This window comes from Scatophagus argus, chromosome 1 (assembly GCF_020382885.2).
Source record: "Scatophagus argus isolate fScaArg1 chromosome 1, fScaArg1.pri, whole genome shotgun sequence".
In the NCBI taxonomy this organism is placed as follows: Eukaryota; Metazoa; Chordata; class Actinopteri; family Scatophagidae; genus Scatophagus; species Scatophagus argus.
The window spans coordinates 17,092,443-17,106,788 of NC_058493.1; the positions used below are offsets into that span (position 1 = coordinate 17,092,443).

The 14,346-nt window shown below is 37.4% G+C and overlaps 1 long non-coding RNA gene across 3 annotated transcripts; it reads right to left on the reverse strand.

Moving 5' to 3' along the window:
• Positions 1-9,434: 9,434 nt before the first annotated feature.
• Positions 9,435-14,317, reverse strand: LOC124058531. Of its 3 annotated transcripts, XR_006843266.1 has the most exons (3): positions 14,107-14,317; positions 13,910-13,953; positions 9,435-13,597 (listed from the first exon to the last, which is right to left on the reverse strand). It is a non-coding gene; the product is annotated as an uncharacterized LOC124058531 (long non-coding RNA). The 3 variants fall into 3 exon arrangements; XR_006843265.1 differs by having other exon boundaries at positions 9,435-11,324; positions 13,910-14,317; XR_006843264.1 differs by having other exon boundaries at positions 13,910-14,317.
• Between the last annotated feature and the right edge of the window lie 29 nt (positions 14,318-14,346).

Here is a 14,346-nt window from a genome sequence, read left to right on the forward strand (position 1 = left end):
CCACTGTAAGTTTTCCAGGTTATTGCAAAAGAAATGGAAAATGGAAAATGCCAGATTCCTCACATGTTCCATAAATTAATGTGAAAATAGTCATTATATCTCACATTTTCAGTTTTCAAAAGGTATTTCTGAGGAGATTTGCCCAACCTGATGAAAATACAATGTTAGCAGGGGCACATCAACAAAAGGATCAACATTCAAAGATTTCAATGTGAAATCACAATTTCTTTCTTCAAAATCTTTTTGGAAAAACATCCAGACGTCAAAGGTCGCTCAGCTCTGCTTGTCAATCATGTTGTATTTACTGTCAATAAGAAAATGTCCTGCACCTGAAATCCTGAAACTGTTGCTTTGACCCTGCTTGAAGTGGCTGTTCGAGAGAAAGAAAGAAAAAAGAAAAAAAGAAAATCACAGCACAGTGAGAAGGTGTTAAGAAGAAATAAATCTGACAGAAGGCTTAACATCATGCCTTACAGTTATGTTTAGTAAAACGAAGGAAGAGGACGTTTATTCACACAATTGTTCACTAAGAGAGGAGGGTGCAGCCTGCCAATGTGAGGCACTTTTCACACACTGCAACAAAATGTTTGCTTCACTTACATTAGCTTCACTGTGCTGTAAAGGGTTTGATTATCCATGAGCCAAATCTCCCCCGTAGATTTTACCCCCTCCTGATGAACAGGCTTCAACACCAGCAGAGGGAAGCCGGTTTAGTGTGATATGAGTTTATTTTTAATATCACAAAGAGCAAGGTTTTCCTGAGAGAGGCACTTAGTTACTTAGCTGCAGTGTGATTTGTCACCTGTGTGTCAGCAGTCCTTTCATTGCACAGTTTATTGTAGCCTACTTATTTTAAAAACTAACCAATGCTGAAAAGCAAGAGGATGAATTTGAGTGTGAGAGCAAGTGATGCATGTGGTGATATCAACAATAAAACTACTATATGGATTGGTCAATCTATTTGGTATCCCGTCCATCCCAGTGTGACAGTCCCATGTGTCACAAACTGGTGAATAGATAAGCCTGGAAATTTTCTATATTTTTGTTATTATCGATAAAAAAGCCAAATATGTGGAACATGTTAGACTGTGCCTCCAAAATTTTTGACTTTGCTGCTGTGTCTGTGATATTCACCACACAGCCCATTTGTTCCCACCAAAGACAAAAACAGGCTGCAAGTATATAATCTCATTTTTAGAGAGATTAAATAATTTCCTAGAACACCTGGTGTTTTTAACAAGCAATACTCAGACGGGAGTAAATGTGCATTTCTTGGGGACTTATTCCTACCACATATTTTGCACTCTACAGAGTATTTACCGCATCAGGGCAGTGTTTGTTTCGATCGATTCAAAATAATCTACAGTGCCACAACAGTGTTAACTCACTGACATGTTTCTATTAGCTTTTGTACAACACTGGATGGTTTCATGGCAGAGAGGAATAAAGTATATCAGGCTTTGGCCACACAGACAACGCTTGTTAATGGCTTTGTCTTTTCATGGCACTTGATGACAATCACAAAAGTAGAGCAAGACAAGTTAAGGTTCAAATAAAATTAAAGTAGTTTTCTGTCTCAAAAGGCTTTTGAGTTTCAGTCTGATGGCAAAACTGGAGGAGACTTTTGTCCATTTTTCTTTCAAAACAGCAACATGATGGTCCATTAGGCCTATAGATTTCTGTTTATGGCACTTTAATATGTTGCATCGAGTACTACAGGCAATGGTCTGAACTGATCACACAACCATGCAACATTTGTGGCTCAGGATTTGCCGTTATATTCTTAAATGTTGTGAAAAATAGCTTCCATCCAATTGTTTTGTTTCCTCTTAAATCCCCCTTTCACAGCAGAAGTGTCGGGTAAAAAAATAAAAATCAAGACAGCAGTCTTTCTCTTTCTTCCTGCTACACTGCGTGAATGTCTGCAGGCACAGAACATCCCTACAGTCAGACCACGAGTGGTATGACAAGTCAGTGCCATACCACACCAACAGCAAAACGTAGTGCCTGGGAACAGTGCTTCACATCCTGTCAAACAGCGTGTTGTGCTAACTGAACTCAAAAGGATGAGTAAGGCTGGAGTCTGGAGCATTTTCTTGATAGCTATCTAAAGTGACACAAACTCATGCCTGCACATTACTAACATTGTGAAGCACACAAACAGTAATACTGATTTTAAAGATTCTGTATGTTGTGTGACACCATCCTTCATCATAGATTAATTTGTAATATGTTTGTCACTGCAGCTGCTTTGTTTGCAGCTCACCAAACAAGATATTCTTAATTATTATTTCCTTCAGATTTATAATAACTAAATAAAGGAATTCTGATATCAACAATAGAGGAGGAAGATCAAATCATATCAAATCAGTAAAAAATACATTGAATTATTGTCTTAACAATATATTTTCCAGAGTTGTCTATCTGGTATATTCTTTCTGCAGGGCATAACCAAGGCTCTTGCTTTTGCTCTCATGTTTTGTAATAATTTGAATTTGATTGGATGAAAAGATTTTGTCATCCATGCATCTAAACATTGACTGAGGAAACCAAACCTAACAAACCAAACATACGTATGTTCTTCATTTTGAAGGTTGTTTATAGTTAAAGCTGCAAGGGAAGGCATTAATATTTCAGTATTCAGTCTGATTTCTTTACAGTTGATAATCCATAGGATTAGTTGTGTGATTTTTTTGTGAAATGTTGTTATTCATCAAGTTTACTTTGAAATCGGCTTTAGTTTGGTGTTAGTATAAAACTAGTGTCACTGCATGGCAGCCTGTACCCAGATCAAAGTGCTGTAGTTAATATCTTCTTTGAGAAGCAAAGACAATACACAGTGTTTACTTTTGCATTTGCAGCATATTGGTTTCTTTCTTTTGGCTCTCCTCCACCCATATTTTTATCACTGATAGTTATTTATGCATGAGGATATGAAAATAGTCTTTGCATAAATGTTGTTTTGTTTTGCTATGAAATGCTTTTCTTTCTTTCTTTCTTTTTTTCTTTCTTTCTTTCTTTTTTGAGGTAAAAACTGAAACCATTACCTAGAGGTGCTGAGATTACAATGGGTGTAATTCTTCTCAGAAGTACATTAGCTGAAATCATGACTCAAAAATGTCTCATCAAAAATAAATGTTAAATTTACAAGTCTTACTTGAAAGTTCCATGTCATTCATGCCTTGAGAGTTAACAGCAGCTATCTGACGTTGGCTGAGGTCGACTCAACATTTTGCAGGGAAATAAGTCAAGTTTGAACGTCTTTCCAAATTATATTGAATGAGAATGAGAGCTGTGAAGAAGCTGCTGATCTTGTGAAGGATGTGAAATTGATTGCCACAGTCTCCTTGAATTTTTGATATTAATTACTGCATATGTGCCAACCCAAAAGGTCTGTCCTCGATCATGCATTAAGTAATAACAGAAAATCATTTCATGTGAAGCTGAAAGGTGGGTATTCTGCCTGTTGGAGCCAACAAATGTGGACAACAAAGTGGATGTTAAAGCAACTGCAACTAAACAGTGCTTGTGCTTTTGTGAAAAGTGTGGTGAGAGAAAAAAAAACCCCTACTGCTTCAAAATGAAAGGCACTCACAGAAAATCATGTGAGCGCTAAATAGTTTTGAATTTCGGAACCATTATCTGTCAAAATTAGTGGGGGCAGCCAGCACTGCCCATGTTTCTGAAACAGTCAAGCAATAATTACCTTTGATGCACAAACCAGAGTTACAGCATATCCGCAGGTACTGCAATTAGTCAGGTGGGCCGGGGCGTAATAATTAACAAATGGGTGAAACAAGATGGAGCATCTCCTCATTCACACACAAGATTGCTTAACTTCTTTCTTTATTTAAATATTCTGACAAACAGACAGGCTCAGTCGGGATCTAACGCTGCACAAAGTCCAGTTTCATGCGGTGAAATTGTTTGGAGTTAAACAGCTGTGCTCCTGATAAATCCTGAGCTCCATCACAGCTGTCTAAAAATATTTACTTCAGAAGCTTAAAGTTAATCCTTTTTGCTTTGAAGAGTTTCCTCTGTCCTATCAAGTCTATTAAGGGTGTTACAAATTCAATTCTGAATTGAAAATTGATTTAAAATGAGCTTTCAGTTTCCATCATCAAAAGCTGGATTTTGCTATTCTCCCAATATTTTTTTCTCTCCACCACACGAACTTCCACACATCAGCACAGAAACCAACATATTCCAACATTCATAACAACCTATAAGTAACAGAACCTATAAGGGGTAGTCAGACAAAATAGGTTGAGAGGCACTGCTCTACTATTACTATTCTGACTATAAAACAGGTTGGATGTTTGTTGAGCCGTGGCAGTATGTTTGGATTTAGCCTTTGTGTTGAAGCTCTCAGGATGGTCTATGCAGATATATCACTCAGGCTGTGGGTCAGTTTCAGGAATGACAATGTGACTCTGATCTGTACTGGCAGACAGGACTTCAGAGTTTTCCACAGAAGACTTGAGCACCAGGACAAACAGATAGATAGTCAAAGAGACAGGCAGAAAGGAACCCGGCTCAGCTCTCCTTCAGCTGAGACGACGGTCTCAGGACCGGTCACATTACCTCAGCTCGAGATTGTCTCACAGCTGCTCAGCTGAATCCTCACCCTGTCACTCCACTCTATTGGGATCTATCCTTGTCTGAGTCTACGCTGGGAGACATCTGTCAACATGTGTAACGCACTCCAGGAACAAAACTAAAGCCTGTACCAAGTGGGAGTTAGCTATCAGTGCCAATATATCTCAACCTGCACAGAGAAACAGAGTGGATGACAGGAAGAAAGGGAGGAATTAAAAAAACTGAATTGTCAGACTTTGCTTTGGATAGTTTAGTCTTTCTTACAAAAATATTGCATAGAAATCCCATAATCCTTATCTCGATGAAAATCTTTTGAAATGTTTAATAAATTATATGTCCATAAGGTTCCTAGAGGATGAATATAATTTATATAAATTGATAAAGATTAGTTATGAACAGTAGGTGCATTATTAAGTTAAACAGCCACCATTCAACCTCTCTGCTGATCTTCTGAATGTGGTCTGAAAGGGAAATGGTGTGTAATGTGACATAAATTTCGCAATGTCAAAATCCAGGGCTATTTCCATTCTGCCATAAACCAGCATCAGCAATATTGATGACTCCAACGAGCTCTGTATGGATAATGAATATTCAGCAATTTAGTGAAAAGGGGAGTGAATGATTGAGTGATGCTCTGACCCTTTTATCAAGTTTCAAATCTCAGCACTTTTTCAAAAACTTCTGCCTGGTTTAGTATATTAGTTAATGCTGAGTGGCTTCTATCTTACCACAGCAAGGCAGAAGAAATGCCGATACATCTAATCAATATTTATATGACTGAAGCAGTCATATGTCCAACAAAGCAGCATGCTCACCTGTTGCGCACTACCTTTACAGATTCCCTACTGAGAGGATGGATGTGTTCAGATATTCAGTATTGAGCTGTTTGTTGTTACTACTCTAAAATCTGCTGATAAACAGAAACACAGTCTCCTTCTCAGTAGAAAGCTACAGGGTGAGCAGGAGTATGAATGCCGAATCAGACAGAGTACAAAAAACACATCTGCTTCTCCATGTTCCTCATATTTACTCATTAGTTGATGCATGACTGATGATTCCCCTCAGGCTAACATCCTCACTGTCAAAGTAAAACTCTTCAAGTCCTTTTATATAAATATATTTATTTATTTAGCAGAGTCAAGCATGGTGTTTTCAGGATATGAGAGATGGTATTGCTATGAGCAAAGTTTTTTTGTTTCTTTCTTTTTCATTAAGAGTTCATAGGAATTTTTGGAATACACACGAGTTTTGTGGTGCGACATTCGTTGATTTGGTAAAATGATTTCATTCTCTTTAGCATTTCATGTTCTGAATACACGACATAAAATTTCCTGTTTCTGTATAAGCTGAAAATGAAAACCCATTGATACCTCAAGACATGACTGCCTATCATGCAGCAAAAAGACATAAAATCAAAAACCCATTATCTCTCATTAAATGCAATTATGAAATCTATGACAGGGGCATGAAAAGCACCAGACCATTGACAGCAACGTTGAACTTCAATATTCTATCCATACAATAACTCTATTTACATGTCATAATAAGTCATTTGGTTCTTATATCTGTTTATAAAGACAAAGAAAAACATTTTTATTAAAACAGATTTAGTCATGCATCCTCACTTTAAGCCGACAGTGATTAGCCCAATTAAATTTGCTAGAAGTCGTAAATCATGGCATGAAAACATCTTGCCTTTTGTAAGACTCTTGTAAGACTACCTCCATGCCTTTGGTAATTTGTTGAACACTCGTGTGAAACACAGCAATAAGCCCTCATTGAAAAGCTAATAAACATCCATTGGCTGTCTGTGGTTCAGACTCAGACTACAGAGCATGGGCTTCAGTGCAGCTGCCACAGAGTGATTTTGATAAATTACTTTATTACTTGTTTGGGGTGTTGAGGGAAGATGTTTTTGTGCTGCCCAGTACATTAGTTCTTTGTCCTTACAGAACGATGCCAGCAGATTTCACCCAAGGCAGACAGTACATTAAACTGACTGGTTTCATACAGGAAAAATACCTCCACTATTTTTCTAGGCCCAAGGAAATTGTCTGTCCCAAAATGATGCCTCGGGGCTTTATACAGTGCATTGTCACCTGGATTAGTGGGCTCTGCTATTTTGGGAATGCCTTCTGGCTGCAGGATGACTCGATGAGTTAAAACAAGGTCGCAGGTAGAGTGCACATGACAGCAGGTGTCCATCCTACTCGATATGTCCTGCTCTCTCAAGACTCTGAGTCTCTGAGAAAGTTAGGCTGCACATGAAACTTACTCTGGAGAATGACTCTCCAACTAATCCAAATTAGCTGATAAAATAAGTTGCTTGTCCATGTCCTCTATAAAACAATACTTAGGAGCGTTTTCTGATGTGATGGTCCTGCAAGCAGGATAAGTGGGCTTTGTCCCTTGCATGTAAACATATATCGTTTTAGGGCACTTCCTGAAACAAGCAAGAATCAAGAATCTTTATTGTCATCATGCAAGGCACAACAAAATTTTGTTCAGCATCTCTCGGCTTGAGGCACACAGTAAGATAATATAAAATAATATAATATAAAAAAGGCAGACCTAAGACATAACAGAAAAAGAAACAGATATGAAAATAAATAAAATTAATACAAAGTATCAGTGCAAATTCTGATCTTTAAAATGACCGGCAATTGATGTGGATGTACTTCAACACAGTGGTGCTTTGAGCTAAAGGCTAATAACAATGGGCTAAAATGCCCATAATGACAACACTAACAAGTTGAAGTTTAGAATCAGAATCAGAATCAGAAATCCTTTATTTATCCCCGAAGGGAAATTCTTTTTCATACAGACATTGCACTTGCAGTTTTCCCGACCAGACAAGAAAAGTGAAAGATATGAAACTAGGATAAACAACAGATAAGTATAAATCTAAAAATTACAGGTATTTACATGTGTTAAAAATCTAAAAATACAGATATTTACATGTGTAAAACCATATATGCATACATATATATATACAACAGTTTGATGGCGACAGGCAGGAATGATTTCCTGTGTCGCTCTGTAATCCATCGTGGGACAGCTGATTCCTATTCTGTTCATCATTAGTTTGGCATGTTTGCATGCAAAAATTGGCACCAAATACAAAGTACAGATGATGGGAATGTCATTAATTTTGCAAATATTTGGTTATTGATCAAATAGATGAAATGTCAGGGGATCACCAAAGTTATTACAATTCATCCAAGCTGGACCATAAATATTAGAGGAAAAGTTATGGTGAGTGTGACAGGAGGAGTCAGAGGATGACCGACGTCTGTGTGAATCATACTCTGGGGACAAGGTCTGTACTGAATTTCATGGCAACCCATCAAAAAACTATTGAGCTATTTCAGTCTGGACCAAAGTGGTGGCCCCTCACTGCTATCCCTAGAGTCATGCACCTAGCATGTTTTTGGGTTTTTTTTAGCATACAGTATGTATTACTGATACAGCAGGAGATTTGTATTGTTCAAAACTGTGTAACGGAAGAAGAGAAATATATTTAAACTACACACCTACATCTGGAACACTGATAAATGGTATTTTCGCAATTCAAAACTGCTTTTGTGACTCACAAAATTGGATGTTCCGTATGTGGTCTCTTTTGTGGTTCACTTTTGGCTTATTACAGAAAAACACTTTAACTTCTCTCCGGGGAGTGATCTCTTCTACGGCAAATCTCGTCCTAATACCATCAGGCCCCAGGTAGAGCCCATCCAGAGTGTAGGCATAGCTGGAATCAGACACAGGGCTTGTCATTGATGACTCAGACAGTCCCTCAAGCCCAACACAATTTGGCGCAGAGGACAGCAACCATTGCTCTACCTCAGCATATTCATACAGTGTGTGCTCAGAATATTAAACACACAATCCGTACAAGCAAGTTTGGGAGTCCTGCAATGTTAATTTGCAGCGATATCTGAGGCCATACACTGTCTCTGCCATGTATGAACCACTACATCAGAAATAAATAAAAGTGAATTAAATGCCAAGCATGGAAACTCTCATGTAATAAATAAGAGGTATGTGCTGGATAAACCTGTCTGATGAGAGCAAAAATCTGCCCAGCTATGGCTGTTCTTAATGTTATTCATGTCCTGTATGCTGAGAGTTCAGTCAATTAAATTTGCATTCCTAAGAGGATTTTTCCATGCTGTCCCAATTCCTTATTGGATGATTTCTAAAATTTGTTGTCCCATTCAACAATACAGAGCTTTAATAATCTGTGCTTGTGCTGATATGTAGGCATATTATGTGAAACATGTAAACACAAAAGGCATAGAAATACAAAAATTTACAAGCAGCTGCTGTTTTTGTACATGTTAGATTGAATTGTTACTCTTTGAGTTCAGACATTCACAGATGTGTGCGCTTGCATTTGTGCATGCTTTTTGTGTGTTGGTGTGTGTATGTGTGTGAGTGTCTCAATCAATTTCACAGAATTAAAGAGAGAAGCAATGAAACAAAACTAAGCCGGTCCACAAAAAGAAATCCATTTTTGTGGTTGGCCTGAATTATAGCCGGTGGCCACACTATAGCATGGTCGTAATTTTCTCATTTGAATCAACAAATATTTAACGTGGAACGTGTTTATACAAGAATTGTCATATCAGCATCAGCTACAACCTGACTACATTATGAAAAAGAGTGTGCATGTGATTTAAAAGGTAAAGAACATTTCAGAAACTTGAACATGGAAATAAAACTGAATATTTAAAATACAAAAATCTCTCTAAACACATGTCAAAGAGGTCCTGCTATTGTAAATACAGAGAAAAACCCCAAAAACTAAAAACAATATATTATAAATATATATATATCTTTAATGGTAATAATTACATCTTTGCTGTATATCAAATATCAAAATGTTTGTTGAATGATCTAACAAGAGATACTCTGTGTTTGAAGAGTTCCAAAAGTAACAGGAAGCTCTATAGCACCACCTACTGGCTCTAAAATGTACTAAGCATCAAAAAACACAACTCGAATTAGTTTTAAGTTTTAGTATTCAGCTCATTCATTATTTTATACATGGCTAATCATTTGCTCTGCTTTGGGCTGAAAAATGGAAATATACAGTAGTGTTAAGCTTTTTTCTGAAGACCAACTTTAATTAACTTTGATACGTTACACAATAAATTCAGTAAGGCTCCCTCAATGGTTTCTATTCTTCTGTGATGGTTAAAATTAAAATCCTAATTTAGTTCTTGTAATTATATTTGAGTTCCCAAAATTAAATTGTCTCGAAGTAATAAGATGGATATATTCTCTTTGCTTTACTTTGTGAAAACTGGATCATTTAGTAGCTTTCACTGAACAATTCACAGGATATGTTACAGCGTATAAACTGATTACAAAATTGTTTCACTCACTTAACTTTCTCTGTATTTCATGTTACTGGAGAGTGGGTTTTGGGTGCATGCTCATATCTAGCTGAATGCTCAGTGCCATTGTTACATACCATCAGCCTGGTTTAATATCTTTTCACTATGAGGGAGCTTCTACTGAGAAATGTATCTGCATTCAGCTCGATTCATCATTTTCTTTGTCTATATATAAAGTGGTCAGCCATGATACTTGAAAGTAAAGCCTGTCGGAGATGGATACTGTGTCTAAGTCCCATTTGACAGAGCCTTTTGTCTCACTGCGCAGGGAGATCATTTTCATTTCATCAGAGTCTATCGCCTTTTAGGAAACTCCAAATGTATCCTCACCCTTTTCCTTACAAAGGCCACTGATTTTTCACTTGGTTAGCTTACTGTTGTGCTTTGGGCAAGAAACTAGTAATTCTGAATTTTTTGCCATTGTTTTCCTTCGGTCTTGGTCTACTCCCTTATCTGCATCCTTTACTGAACCATCCTAACTCTGAGGTTTTCCATAATTTCTTATTTTCTAATTTGGCAGCCTACAGTGTTCATTTAAACTTAAATTATTACAATATACCTCTCACCAGGTCTCCTCACATATCGCATCTGAAAAATCATTTGAGTGCACTTCATGAATTCAGGCTTCATTGAATGATGTTTTAGTTAAGGAAATCCTCATTCACATTCATACTCTTTGAGGTGTCAAAACAGTGGTACTGATTATTTATTCATTTTAAAAAATGAATGGGGTTTTAATTTTTCATTCATGTGTTAGAATATGTTGATTGCAAAAATTCACATCGAAATTTGATGTTAAACTGAGACTGAAAGATCATTCATGACTTCAGAACAGTAGCTGACAAAAACCAAAGTCCCTGCAGGGTCGCCTCTGTCGCTGTTCTGGAGCTTCTGATCATATCACGAAATCAAACTCAGCAGAGGTAGTTGTTCACTGGAAATACACTATAGATGTTCACATTTCCAGTTTTTTTCACTTTAAGGCTCTCTTGAAGTTGATTGAAAAATTGAGATTATCAGATTTTGTTTCCAAGGTCAGTCAGAATTCTGAGGACACATTATCACTGAATAGACAGTCGCTCTGTAACCTATGACGAGAATCTGCGGGTTTAAAATCCATTATGATTAACTTAGGCCTTTCTGGAGTTCACGTGCATGTTTTCTTGATGTTCACACAGTCCCCTCATTTCCTCCATCTCCAAAGACATACATGATATAATTTAAGAGTAGTCCTGTTTTTTCTCTTGATTAAAGAAGCTGGTCTCCAGGCACTGCAATGTGGATCCCCCCTGCGGACATGTCAGATGCAGAGGACAAACCACCCTGCATTAACGTAAAAAATTAAAGTGTTAAATGTTAAATATTGAATAAGATTTATATTTGAGTGACTTTTAAATGGCAAAGTCTGTCTGCCCATATTTGTCATTCTAGCCTTTAGAAACAGCAATGGTCAATGTTCCAATACAATATTAATGGCGGGCCATTAAAAAGTTACACTTTTTAGCCCAGTGAATAAATGTAAGGGTCTTTTTTGTTTGTTTTGTTTTGTTTTATTTTTTTTTTAACATATAGATGTTATCAGTTTACAAAAGAACACATTAGGATCCTACTGTGACGATTCTACATAAAACTTAATACTAAAGTTGGAAACAAGGTTAAAACAACATCATGAGATCAGTGAAGCCCACATCAAAGCGAAACAAAGATGAAATACTGTTCACACAAGCTCTGACTGGAACTGTACTGTTTTTCCTCGAGTGCAAAGATAGCCTTTGCTGACTTTATTGGCACACTGGGCTTAATTAACTTGAAGTGGACTGTTTACTGTCAGACAACCGGCTTCATTTTGCTTTTGATGAATGATTGATGCCCCTTAGGAGTGAAGCAGCAAATGAGTGCAGGCATAGAAAAAGGGTCTAACACTCCCTAGGCTAACAACAGAAATGATAGAATAAACATGATGAAACAAACATCTCTGTCACTCTGTGTCAACAAGAATACCTAGAAGAAGTGATTTCACCTCACACAGTGATTAGATATAAGTGAATAAACAACACATTCTCAGAGTATTTCTTGTAACAGACTTTAGAGTTGTGTTGTTATTCTCATCTAATTCTCAGTTCTTAAAAGGCAAATTAACATGTCAACACATCAATGTCTATTACATTATGTGTAAATGCTTATTTTTCTGATTTTATTTTTTCTTATGAAATACTGCTTAATTTGAGCAGTCTTCAGGTCTATGAAAATGTTCAAATGAAACAATCTGATAAGGGAACATCAATCTTTGGCTGCAGAATTCATAGACATATGCAACCTATGAGAAGGGGAAGACACTGCTTCATTTTAAAGGGTCACAACACCAACACCAGTCCAGTTTGTACGAAGCAAACGGACATTTGACCACCACACACAATGTCGGCATACGAGTACCGGACACACTGACAAAGCACGTTTAACCATGTCACAACAAGTCAGTGGAAATTCACTGGCTGACAGTTCAAGTTTGTTATCATCCACTGTGTAGATTTAATGTTGCCTTTGCACTACAGTTATTTACCAGCATTATAAAAGGTCATATATTCTGTAAACAAACAAAGCCAAACTGGTTTGATATGTCTTATCTGAATCATGTTCATTATCATGACAGCTTATCTTGCATAAGGGGCGTCACAGTGTAACCCGAGCCACACAGGAGGCGTCACCAGCTGGTCTCGCCTAGTAGTCATTTACTGGCAGATGGAGGAAGTGACTCACATTGCCAAATCGACATGAACAATAATATGGGTGTCGTATTCTCAAAAACACACACAATCGACAGAACTTCTGATGAAACTGTTACAGCCCACACTTTGTACTCCATTGTAAAATATACTGGAAAAACCAAAATAAGGTTATGCAGGCTGCATCACAATAAGATCTTACAGTCCCCTCTCAACACAGAGTCTGAAAAGTCTGCGAAAACTCACTTTGAAAGAGGGGGAAATAAGCTGACATTTTGTGATAATGGTGGTGCTACAGGAAAGGTCAGGTGATCGCCATAAACATTAGAATTCATCCTCTGAAGCCCATGATTATCAACTGCAAGTTTTATGGAATTTTTCCACCAGTTTCTGAAAGGTCAGGTAGTCACTAAAATCATTTTGAGTCCTCAGGGGACCATTAATATCTGTGAAAAGTTCATGTAAGTGGTCACTACGTGTTGAGATATCTTAATCAGACTCTAAATCCATGTGGTTAAACTCAGCAAATACAAGTGGTTTAATTATGTATGCATGTCAAATACTTTCAAAATTCAACTCCTCGCTCTGTCCTACAACATTTGGGCATCAGGGTGACAGGCTGTAGTTGGCTGTTGACTGAAAGCTTTGAGTCTTACGTCAACAGCCATTGTTCCTCCTTCCGTGGTATCATTGAGTAAAAACATCAAATCCCTACTGGCTCAGTGTAGCTAATTCTGAGTTTGTGCACAACTATGGGAGAGGGTAAGAAAACTGAGTCTCCCTGAGAGAATCGATATAGTTTCACTGTGAATTTGCGATCCACTCAGTCTTGTTCTGCTGTGGTGGTGGTCTCTTTTCTATGAGAGACCATTTCTACCAGGGAAAAGAAAAAAAAAAGATAAAAATTAGGCAAAGGTAAAAGTAAAAATGCTAATGGTGAAGAAAAATTCTGAGATGAAAAGTCAAACCTACTGACGTCACTCAGTCAGTTAATTTTCAAATTTCAAGTGAAAGTTATTTTTGACCAGTAAGCACATCATTTTGACTTCTTGAGATAAAAAGTCAGACTTGTGAGGAAAAGAGTCAGTATTACAAAATATCAAGTTGAAATTTTCAATCACCATCTCAAGAATTTTTTTTCTAAATGCATAACTTTGATTGACTTTCATTGATATTTTTCTTTACCTGGCAAGAATGAGCTTCCATTGTTTCCTCTGTAGCCAGTCCATCTGATAGAAATGTGACAGAAGAAATGTGACTGACCCAAGGTCAAAAAGTAGATCAAGTGTGAGAAACCAATTATCTACATACAGAACATAAAGATTAATCCTAAGCGGTAAGTAATCTTTGCTTGAGAGATAAAAAACCCCGGGACAGGATACCTGGCATGTTTTTTCTAATGGCAGCTGATTGCGAAATGTTCATGAGCTTTTTTTCAGCGTTACGTCGGCAGGGTGTGTTGATGACGTTTGAGACAGCCTCCACACAAAAAGCGGCTTCCGCATGACGTCGGTGAACAGTCAGCATTTTATCTTCAGAGAAGCCGGTAGCTATTGCTGCTAATCCGTCGTCTACCTGCTTTTTTTTTTTAAACAATATCACCAAACCTTCAGGGTTTTAAC